Raw genomic sequence first — 11,941 nt, 5'->3', positions numbered from 1 at the left:
TGCCTCCACTCTTGTACCTACTATTAAATACTTTAATATCACATATCTATTAAATACATTAATAACTAATCGACAAACTCAAACTAATCAAAGAACTCCAACTTGATAAAATCAATTCTATCAAAAAGGGTTTTTAATCAACATAAACATTTTAACTTGTTATCAAGGATAAGTCATAACTGGTTTCTACTGGTTTGACACTTACAGGTCAAAAAGTTGAACTGAATATTAGAGGGGTGCGCCGGGCCTTGGCTGTAATGTAAGACCAAGGCGACACATGAAGAACCCCAGCAGCAAGCTACTGTAACGGGCCTTCCCCCATAAAAAATAAGATTAATATCGAGTGGGCCGATGGCCCACATATCAGATATTAAACTGATAAGAACAGATACTACACTTGATCTTAGCCAAAAGGCCGAGAAAGGTATGCTTCTTACAGCCCTGGGCTTCCCCTTTTCTACTCGCCTCCCTCTTGCCTGCTTCCTTCATTCACCCGATGTGGGAATTGGGATGCAGAATCTTTCACTTTCACTTCCAACTCCCTTCCTCGTTCCTTCCTTCACAAAAAAATATTACTATTCTTTTGCTTCTTTACTTTCTTTATATATTCAAATCAAACTTAGACTACTACTGCATCTGCATATGTGTTTATGATTGCATTGCTTTTTTTGTCCTTTAAATTCACTCAATGCCAACAAACAAAACAACTTCATTTCATGTTGTGATGTTGATAACTACTGAATTATAAATGACTCCTTCCACTCATGTACCTACTGTCCATTCAGTTTTATATCACATATCATCTATTAAGTAAGTTAATAACTAAACACAATAACTAATGGACAAACTCAAACTAATCAGATAAGTCCAACTTGTTAAAATCCGTTCTATATATATATATATATATATATATATATATATATGTGTGTGTGTGTGTGTGTGTGTGTGTGTGCTTTTAATCAACATAATCCTTTTAACTTGTTTTGCTGATAAAAACCATATTATATCTTGAAACCATATAGTTTTATAATCATATGATATCTAACACATTAATTTCTTCACTGTTCCTTTCCAAGATACTATCTACTTTTTCAACCAACATGTCCCCCTCTTCTCATCGGCTTGCTATTTGGTCGTTGGTGGTATGACACTATCTTCACCTCCTAACATCTTACAATCGCTTCCGATTCGATTCTAACATTTATGGGGATGACTTTTAATGATCTAAACCTGAACATATATATTTAGATTAAAAAAATATATGCTTAAACACATCATCCATATCCTAGTAACATTATATTCAAATTTAGTCAATGGATGAAAATGAAACTCCATATTCAACGATCAATACTCGATACTCATTCTTTTTTTTTATTTTATTTCATTTGTGATGTTTATTTTTCATTTGAAGGGACATAAGGTGCTATAATCCATGTTCTAACATCATCACACCACCACTTAAGCCATTGATTTCAAGTAGTGGATATCAAGAGGTGAGTCTCCATTAATGCTACCCAAAACTCAATACAAGCATCTGAATTCTGAAATAAAGGAATTTTAACTCAAGTGATTGCTTGGATGTACTGTTTGCTTCAAACTCCAAATTACATCCATCAGTTCAATCTTCTCCTCTCATTCTCTTTAGGTATATCTTGCTCTTTAATAAACAATAGGGATAATCTTAAGTGCTTACGTTATCATAAGAATTGATCCTCTTACTCATAACTTGTTCACATAAGATTGCTTTTTCGTCTAATACTTACCCAAGTCATACTTGATTTCACATCTGATGTCTTTAATTTACCTTTATAGCACTGAGGTCACATAATTATAACTATAAGATGTCACAATATGATATTAAATAGGTACGAGATGCATGCTTTAATTTCCACTTATTGAAAAAACCCTAGTTAAATCCTAATCGTGAAATATACTTGAGTCTTAGATAACATCTTCAACACCCAAAATAGGCACATTACTTATCTTAGTCGAAAAGTTAAAGTAGCAATGTACTTCAAATATCCCCCCTTCATCAACTTTTACCTTTGGAAGGTTTCATCTTAAATCATCAATAACATTCTTTAGCACCCGATTCACATGTGTTTGATTTTTAAATTTTGTGTAGGAAATTTACACAAACACGAAGAAATTTTACAACGTGTGGACTATTAATTAACCATCACATTATCAACTGATACAACTTTAAGTTATTTTAAATAAATAATTTAGACCGTGTAAATTATAATGTATGTTCTCTTCCCTTGTTTGACCTTTAGATTTATTCCACATTGTTAGGAAAAAAAATATTATATTTTCAAGTTAGATGTCAAATTAGACATAGTAAGAAAACAAGACATTTTGTGCAACTTTTGAAAAATTATGGGACTGCTACCTAGTCATGATGGGTTTGATCAACATAGCAAAACTAATATTCATATTCATTTTTTGTGTTCCTGCAATCTTTTGGATTTCTAATTTAAACTAGTTATTTATTATTAGTATTATATAACTATACGACTATATTGAATACGTTAATTGTTTATCAAATTAAGGAAAACAATAAAAAGGTGTTTATGGTTTAATTTTTGTCGAACCTCACTTTTTTTTACTGGCATTTAAATATTTTGATTTTTTGACCAGCACCTTAAAACAACATTATCTCAATGACTCTTAAGTTATAAAAACCAGTAAAAAACCATGTATCGGTTACATAGACTTTTAGTTGATGGGATGGTTATGGGTTATCTCCGGTAGCTTGTTGCATATTGTGGTCATGCCTAGCCTTCCCCTTTGACCATTTGAGAAAAAATGAAAGTATACTAGGATTGTACTTTTAACTTTTTCATCCAATTAAGACATTGAATGATGTGTTGCAGACACAAAGGCCATGAATCATTGCAGCAACAGGTAGAACTTGCATCAACTTTTTATCTAATAAATGCATCCCTCCATGAGTCGGAGCTTGTTGCACGTATTAGCTCTAGAATTACCATGGGTATCCGATGTATTACCGTAAATTTTCAAACCAAATTTTTTATTTTCAAACACAATAAAACACATGTCACATTTTCTCAAAATCTCATGTATCAATTATCAACACATATTTCAAAAATTGTTTATCACAAATCCAGAATTCTCCAAAAATATATATCCAGCTCAGGTGTGTGTACCATCAAGCCGCTGCCTTCCCGCGATCCTCGGAAGTACCTAAAACACATAACAGATAACACGATGATTGTTTATCAACACATATTTCAAAAATTGTTTATCAAACCCATGCCTTCAAACTGTTTTATAGATTGACATCAAGTCGATCATTTCTATAAATAATATTTATGTTCAAATGTTTTACAAAACTTATTTATGCTTTTATATTATAAATTGCATGCCTTTATATGTATGGTTATATAAGAAATGTTTAAAAGATTTAGGAAGGCTATCCACCCTATTTCCTTTTCGCGCTTGAGATGTGGTCTGGTGGGATATCGGGTACTCGTCCGAAGGTCATTTAAATATTAGTTATATATCAGGTGTACATATATAGTCATAAAAGGTCCTTCCAGTTCATCCCATACCCTTGGGTAGCAAGGGTATACATCCATGTCCATACGTACCAGTTAGATTACTAGTAAACTACCATATGGGTAATTTAAGAAGATACTAGAACTATTACTAGAACGCGATATCATACAATGAGTCAGTTCATTCATGAGTCAATACTTGCTAGATAGAGAGAGAACACATGTTACAGCTAGTACATTTACATGAGTACATTTACATAAGTACATTTACATGAGTACATTTACATAAGTACATTTACATGATTACATTTACATGATTACATTTACATGATTACATTTACATGATTACGTTTAGATAGATAATATATGACGAATTATCATTACCTTTTATATGTATAGTTTATGTTATATAATCCTCATTCTTATCTTTACCTTGTGATACAATCACATAATCGACGAGATAGATTGGATTTAATATCCTAGTACCAAAGGATACGTTGCGGGATTGACCATTCCTAGAATCTCTATTAGCTATAGAGGTAAAAGCACATCCACGGATGTCAATGGTTGATACCATTACAGGTATACTTTAAGGGATTAACTATTCCTACACCCAGCTGTTAGCAACAGAGGTAAATATACATCTACGGATGTCTTAAGTTAACGCGGTTAGTTACCCTAGTACCAAAGGGTAATACTTAGGTTAGTTGTATTATTACCTTATTTTGTGACTCATTCACATAACCAATGAGGTGAATTATATTTGAGTATCCTAGTACCAAGGGATACAATTTCTTATAATAATAATAATAGTAACACAGTCGGGTCTTGGTAGAAGGCTACATTCAGAGCAGTTAAGTCTTAGTAGAAGACTCCATTTTATAATAGTAGGAATCATAGGGATTTCTAGGGCTTTTCAAACATTTACAGTTGTTCTACAAACATTTTCACACTTTACGAGTTTTCTTTCAAAATAATGTCAAGTCTTAAATTACAAGTTTTACAAATTAAGACACATTAACACTTATGATCTCACCAGCTTTAAAGCTGATACTCTCTTTCAAAATTACTTGTATCCTCAAGTCATCATAGACAGGTACCGATGCAAGGAGAAAGGAAGATGGAGCTTGTTCAAGACTCATCTTTCATTTTGATTTATGCTTTAGTGTTTATCAAAATTTGATAGAACACTTGTATAATAATTATATTATTAATGCAATGGATGATGTTGTTTCTTGTTTACTACTTTTCATTGTTGTGATACTGTACATGACGTCCTCCGCCCCAGAACGTTTCCGCCGTTCTTGGTTTTGGGGTGTGACAGATTGGTATCAGAGCATTGTTTATAGTGAATTAAGTATATCAACCCATAAAAGATATACTAACTATAAATACATAAGGGATTAAAAATACTCTGACCAAGAGTTTATACTTTGAATAGTAAAATATTTAAGTAAGTATACGTGCTGCATTCATACTAAAATCAGTGTCACTAGGACAATACAAAAGAATTACGATTGTTGGGCAACACAAGTGGGCTTAGAGACATATGGTCAAAACTGGGAAGATATAGCCTGATCACCTATATTATCCGAGAGTTGACTAGCATGTGCCTAAGTTTAAGTGTGTGGTTGCAATAATGCTAAAATCTTACCAACCCTACCACAATGAGAACAATAGAACATAACATTAAAAATTTAAAATACTATAGGAGTATTTGGTGTTACTAGAAGTACTTTATACTTGAGAATTTAAAACGGGATCTTCATTACTAAGTTGATAGTTGCTAAGTGGATACACTGAAGCTATATGTAATTAGGATGTTATAGACTTAGAATCTGTGATAATTTTGCCTTACCCTTATTATGTGTGAATTTGGAATTAAGGTCACTTATTCGAAGGTCTATCCTGTTTAGATTACACATAGCTGGTATGCACTTCACAAATAGCGATGTAACTGATGAAGATTTTCAAAATAATTATCTAGATAGTTCGTCTAATAATTATTCTCTTACCCTAAATTCTCGCATAGAAAACATAGCTGGACTCCATCCCCTCGGCAACCAGTATCTTCCGAATGAAGTCATAGCTGGTTGGTTTGGAGAATAACCAGAGAATGATCATCCTTTTCCCCTTGAATGATCACCATGATGAAGACCTTTCGTATGATGCTAACTCCGAACCAGAGGTTGAAAACCTACCCCGAGCAGCTCCTTTTCCAATTCCTAACCCTCGTCCGACTTTTCATGGCCCGACCCCCTGAGTGAGTGGGATGCTTGGAAACATGGAGCCAAGGACAAGATCAGCCCATGCCATTTAATGTCGACTGAAGCTTTTATGACTTGAGCAATGGGGGCTCGGCAGATAGAGTCTTGCCAATCTTGGTCCGCAGAGTGGCCAGAATGAGATTCAAGGCAGGACAACCCTACATCAGATTACAGAAGTAGTTGCCTATGCTAGAATGCATACCCTCCACACCATTCATCTAGAAGATACACACAAGAGATCAGAGAGAAACCGTGAAACCCTGCTGCAAGCACTGGCCGAATCACGACCCGAAGTCATAGAGTTCCGAGTATGCCAGAGAGTGTACGAAAGACACCTACTTGACATGGAACGCCAATTGGTTGAACTATGAGTTCACCAGGGGGATAACCGTCGCCAGTAGTAGACGCTTTACTTTATTTCCATTATAAAAAGGAATCATGTTTTTCTGTCTATGCCGGATGTGGCATTTGCTATGAAATTATCTTTTTCCGTAAGTACTTTAGCTGGGTCTTTATGCTGTCAAGAACTATCTTCTCTGGATATGATGTAAGACCTTTACAAGGTCATTTTTTTCCCCAAATCTTTACATCATGAATATCAAAGATATTGACAGTCGGCTAACTTCTGTGTCATTCTTCATTCAAATACTCTTATCATTCTTTCATAAGGGTCTATCTAAAACATGCTTTAGTCAAGTCATTGGACTATAATAATTTAGCTCTGGAGACATTTCCAAGTCTCTTTCAGTGGTTGGATCTTGTTATTCACCAACCCACGATACCACGGCTCAAACGTCAAACGTTTTAAGACCATCCTACGAACTTACTTCTACTCATTACTAGGACTGCATCATAGGGATGTAGGTCAAACCTTCGTAATCATACCTCCAATCTGTACTAGGACTGCGTCATAGAGATGTAGGTCAAACTCACGAGAACATACTTCTATTCTTTTCTTAAACAGTCAAATTAAGTCTAGGTTCAACCATGCTCGCTCACAAATTCATTTTCTTTCCGTGAAACAGAATCATGTCGCCAAAGAAAAACGATCAACCCATCAACCAAACACCAACCCTCCAGATTGATGCAGCTACCTTTCAAGCTGCAGTCTCAGCTGCCGTGTCAGCTATTCTGACCCACCTTCACGCTAACGATGCGAATGTTAGTGGAGCTGTTAACAACAATGCCAATCCAGTACCTCTACGAGCAACAAACCACCACGATACCCCGAGTGTCAGGACCAAGAGTAACAAACGGAAGTTTTAGGACAACAAGAAGGACAAATCGCTTCGAGGGGTGAATAAGAAACAACCACCAGTAATGACCTTCACAGCTACTACATCTGCACCTCCTACCACCATTCCTTCTGGTGTCCCGATTGTCCCTACACCAGCCAGGCAATATGCCGGAAACTTACCAAAATGCTATGAGTGTAGCTTTCATCATCTGGGTAGTTGCCGTCCGTTACACTGTTTTAAGTGCAACAGGAATGGACATACTACCAGCTGTTGTAGGATTCAGATTCAACACATCACATCAACCACCAATGTCCAAACCTCTCAGATATGCCATCTATGTGGGGTCATGGGACACTTCAAGAGGGACTGTCCAGCAGAGAAGGACAACAACAAACCTGACGGAGTTTGATCGCAGAGTGGAAAGAGACGGTTAAGGACCCTAATATAGTATAGGTTCCCTCCAAATCGTCAGTTTTTGTATGATCAAAAACATGTTTAAAACTAGTGCAACTAGAGTCTTACCTTTTGCGAGATCCTATCTGTATAGGGATTCTCGTGCTGCGTATACTTGTCTTTTGTAGTATACCTTATTCGCTGCAATAGTTTGGTAGTAAATCTAAAGTACTGTAACTTTGTTCATGGTTGCACGGTTGTTTTTGTCTGTAAACGTTTTATGTTCAAATCTAATGTCTTTAAGTTTCTGTATGATTCCGACATTATCGTACGACTCGATTAAATTTGATCCTCACAAAAACAGCTTCATACGTACGTCTCCTTATCAGTAAACGTCATTTTAGTGAAACTGTCACATCAGAACACCGAAGTACTAATGCCAGGAGTACCTCTTAGTTATTTTCGTTCCGAAGAAATCCCTGAAGTACCACTCGTACAGTACGTCAAGTTTAATACAAGGATTCATGCGATTGATCTATCACTAAGGAAGGTATACATAAGAGTGATATATAATCAAGCTTCTATAGGCTTAGAATTGATGATTCCACTTTAAATCCTTTTTCTTCGGTGGGATATGAGCTTAAAGAAGAATCAATTATTCGACTACGTTTTCAACCTTAATTATATATGACTCGTATATACGAAATGGTGATTGTGAACCAAGTATGAATTCTAATATGAACTTCAGGACGGAGAACTGCTTAAGCCTACGAGTAATCGCATCGTCATGCGAACAAACTTAGAACCCAATACGACTCCCGTAAACAGATCACCCTATAGTTTAAACACCCACGGAGATACAAGAACAGTCCGGACAACTTAGCGAACTACACAGAAATAGAATTAGAAGACTAGGTTTCTCACCCTAGAGAACCCCGGTCATATTCTTCCAAAGAACGACGGATCGCATTGTATGTGCCTCGGTTATCGAGGACTCCGTCGAGATTTTTCATTAGAAATCGTTATCTCTGCCTCGCGTAGACGAAATGGTTGAGCAAACGCAAGGAAAGAAACTACTTCCAGGAATGGATCTGAAATCCGAATATCACCAGTTCGAGTGTTAGGGAAGGATGTCCGGAAGACTATCTCCTGAACTCGATGCGGACACTTCGAGTCCGTAATGATACCCTTCGGGTAGGACCAGTACACCCATAGCTTTCATGAGCTAAACGAGTAGGGTACGTCTTTCTTACTTGGATCAGTTCGTCATTTCTCCAAGTAATGACTTACTTATCTACCCTTGTAGTAAGAAGGAACCCATGGGAACATTTCCTTAAGAGGAACTTTTAACGATGTTCTCAAAGCACGAGTTTTGAAATTGAAGAGTCAAATTTCTAAGACCCACTGTTAGTAGTGTGGGAAATTTTGAGTACTCTTTCAATTTGTCATAACCATTGAGCATTTATCGAAACCAGAGACGCCGACAGTCTTTCACCAAATTCTAGGTCTTACCGACCTACCGCCTTAGTTCATTCAGAACTCCTCACAAGCTACAGAAACTCATACAACTTTGACCCAGCAAGGGGTGGCCTTTGACTGGGAGGTTACGCAAGAAAAGGAACCTTTGAGATTCCAAGTGAGTGACCAAGTTCTTTAGGATAACTCACTCTGGGAATGGCTTAATACGCTTCGTGAAGCGTGGAAAGCTAAATCCAAGTTAGACAGGACCTCCGAGATTCTTATCAGAATCGCTCCTGTGCCTCGCACAAACTAGACCTACTCTGCGAACTCAGTAACATACTTTCTACTCTTCGCATCTCGATTGTGAAACCATACCTTTCCGTTAGGACTCTTGCAAGTCCACTCGGTGAGATCCTCGCCTTCGTATTAGAGCCGTAGTGACCCTCAACTGAGAGGTCTAGCGGACGAAGCAACGCCGTCGCCAATTAGTGAAGGTTCGTTGGAATGCCAACCGAGAGCCCGATTTCACTTAAGTGCGCTAGAACCAACCAATTAGGAAGTTTCTTCCTCACGACTCGATCATTCGTGCATACTTCCTTGCCTAAATTCTAATTTCGGGACGAAATTCCCTTTAACAGGGGGATGATGTGACAACCCGAAATTCCCATTCTGAATAAACCATATCAATCCAATAGATGTAGATCAGTTACAGTGAAAATTCAGACGCCGAGTGTAAGTTAGGCAGTTTTTAGGATTTACACTTAAGAAGATATTAGGAGAGTGGTTGCACTAGGGTTTTGTGCAACACTGTTATTCCATTACTCTAGGACATTAGAGTTCGTTCCAGGAATAAAAATATTTTCTGCCAAAAATATTTCAGGACTATAAATAGAATTCTGAACCAAATTGGTTCATTAGTTGAATTCCAATTAGAGAAAAACCAAATTCTCTCTCACGGATCTTCGGGTTTTTATCCCAAATTGTGAGTAACTCTTTCTAGTAGTGTTAGAAAGCTTTAAATGTGTTCATAACATAGATTACATAGCTAAATCATCCGATTTAGGAGTTTACTCCCCAAGGTGTTCTTGGGCGGTAAACTCATGAAACCGAGCCTAGATTGTCCCCCATGCTTAGTAACTACCTTGGACATATATAGGAGTGTTTTAGGTACAAGAAATCAGCCAAGAAACACCCAAGTTTAGGAGTTCACGGCCCAAGATTAGCTTAGGCCGTAAACTCCCTTGTAACTTGCTCAAATGGTGTTTTTAAGGCACCTAAGGCTTGGACTCGATGTTAGAATTATACCCTAAAGTGTTATAGCCTAGCAAACATAAGGAAATCACAAAGAAAAAGGAGTTTACAGCCAAGACAAACTCTTGGTGCCGTAAACACCTTTAAAAGGGTCAAAGGACACCCTAAATCCTTCCTTAGGCCAAGAGACAATTTGGTCATGTACCTAAATGTGTTATGGACTAGTTAAAACACTTAGAACCCCATGAGTGAGGGAGTTTACGGCCCAAAAGATTCAGGGCCGTAAACTCCATAAAATGGTACCAATTCGTGCCATAAACCCTCCTAAAGCCAAGTACTAAAGTCTAGATTTGTTCCTAGAAATGTTTGAGACTTGAAAGCACCATAAGAACCCTCCCAAGGGAGTTTACGACTATAAACTCCAAGGGAATATGGTCTATGGGCCGTAAACTCCCCAAAGGAGTCAATATGGCACCCAAACACTTGTTATAGCCTTGAAACAATTCACCATATGAGTTGTAATAATTCTAAGCTCCATTTAGGCACTTGGTTGAGAGTTTACGGCCAGGAGTTTACTCCCCTGGGCCGTAAACTCCAATGAACATGGTCATTAGACCATAAACTTGATGGGTTTTGGTCATAAGACATCCTATGTGCTCATACAAACCCTAATGCTTGGATCTAGGTTTCTCTATTGTACATGCTTTGAATCCAAGACTATAAACCCTAATTCTAGCATTCAAGTAATCATATTACTATGTAATTAGGTTTAAGATCATACCTTGATTGTTATGTAGCAATAACAATCCCAAATCTCCTTGTAATTACTTTGGAATGCTTAAAGTCACAAGTGTCACTCCTCTAATGGCTTACAAACACCAAGAGCAAATGGATAAGGTATAAAGAGAGAGGAGAGAGGTTAGAATTCGTCCTTAAGACTTCTTGGGAAGGGATACACGATTTCATGAGCCAAGGGGTGTTTATATAGGTGTAGAGATAGGGTTTCAGTCATTATCCTTATCTAGTTGCTTATCGACAAAGCAACCCATAAGATAATCCTTGAATCCTTATCATAGTCGAATTCTAAGGCCTTATCACCTCAAATTCGTTCAACCTAATAATAAGATAATCCTTACCTTATTTTGTAACTATCATATAATTACAAATCAGCCCCTCTAGTTTAATTAACTACACTTGATCACAAAATTAATTCCTAATTAATTATTGACCATATTAATTAAACAAATATGATTTCTCCTTTAATATATTATTCTTATAACATATTAATAAATCATAATAACCTTTCTCTCTTTATTTATTTCTCCAATCAAGTTGCTTTGGTGACCCAAAAGGACCATGCACCATCGGGTCAATTACATACCAAAATAGTTATGGACTTAGACACTAATCCAACAGTCTCCCACTTGGATAAGTCTAATAACTATTATGCGTATGACTTCAGATCCTAATCTGCAATCGTAGCATTCCAAAGCCGCTGTCAACTCTGATCATATCAGATACGCGTGTCCTTAGATAAGGGATCATATATTCTTCCATTCTAGATACCATATGAGATATGATTTCAAACCATTCTCTTTGTACTATATCTCGATTTCCGATTTATGACGACTGACCAATTGAACAAATCAAATTAGCCCTAGCCCGGCCGAGCATTTACGTTTGTCATCACTAAACCATCGAGGGGCCCAAAAGATATCGCTTTTATCCTTCTTTGGATAAAAGGAACAGATAAACTTTGATACAATGCTTGCTTGCACTCACTAACCAAATCACACACAACAATATGTTT

The 11,941-nt window shown here is 36.9% G+C and overlaps 1 non-coding gene across 1 annotated transcript; it reads right to left on the bottom strand.

The window, feature by feature from the left end:
* Positions 1 to 231: 231 nt before the first annotated feature.
* On the bottom strand, positions 232 to 428 carry LOC144999395 (U2 spliceosomal RNA). Its single transcript, XR_013660868.1, has one exon. It is a non-coding gene; the product is annotated as a U2 spliceosomal RNA (small nuclear RNA).
* Between the last annotated feature and the right edge of the window lie 11,513 nt (positions 429 to 11,941).

This window comes from Lactuca saligna, chromosome 5 (assembly GCF_052625555.1).
Source record: "Lactuca saligna cultivar CGN05327 chromosome 5, ASM5262555v1, whole genome shotgun sequence".
Classification (NCBI taxonomy): domain Eukaryota; kingdom Viridiplantae; phylum Streptophyta; class Magnoliopsida; order Asterales; family Asteraceae; genus Lactuca; species Lactuca saligna.
The sequence above is the reverse complement of the archived record's forward strand: the minus strand, read 5'-3'. Positions and strand labels throughout refer to the sequence as shown.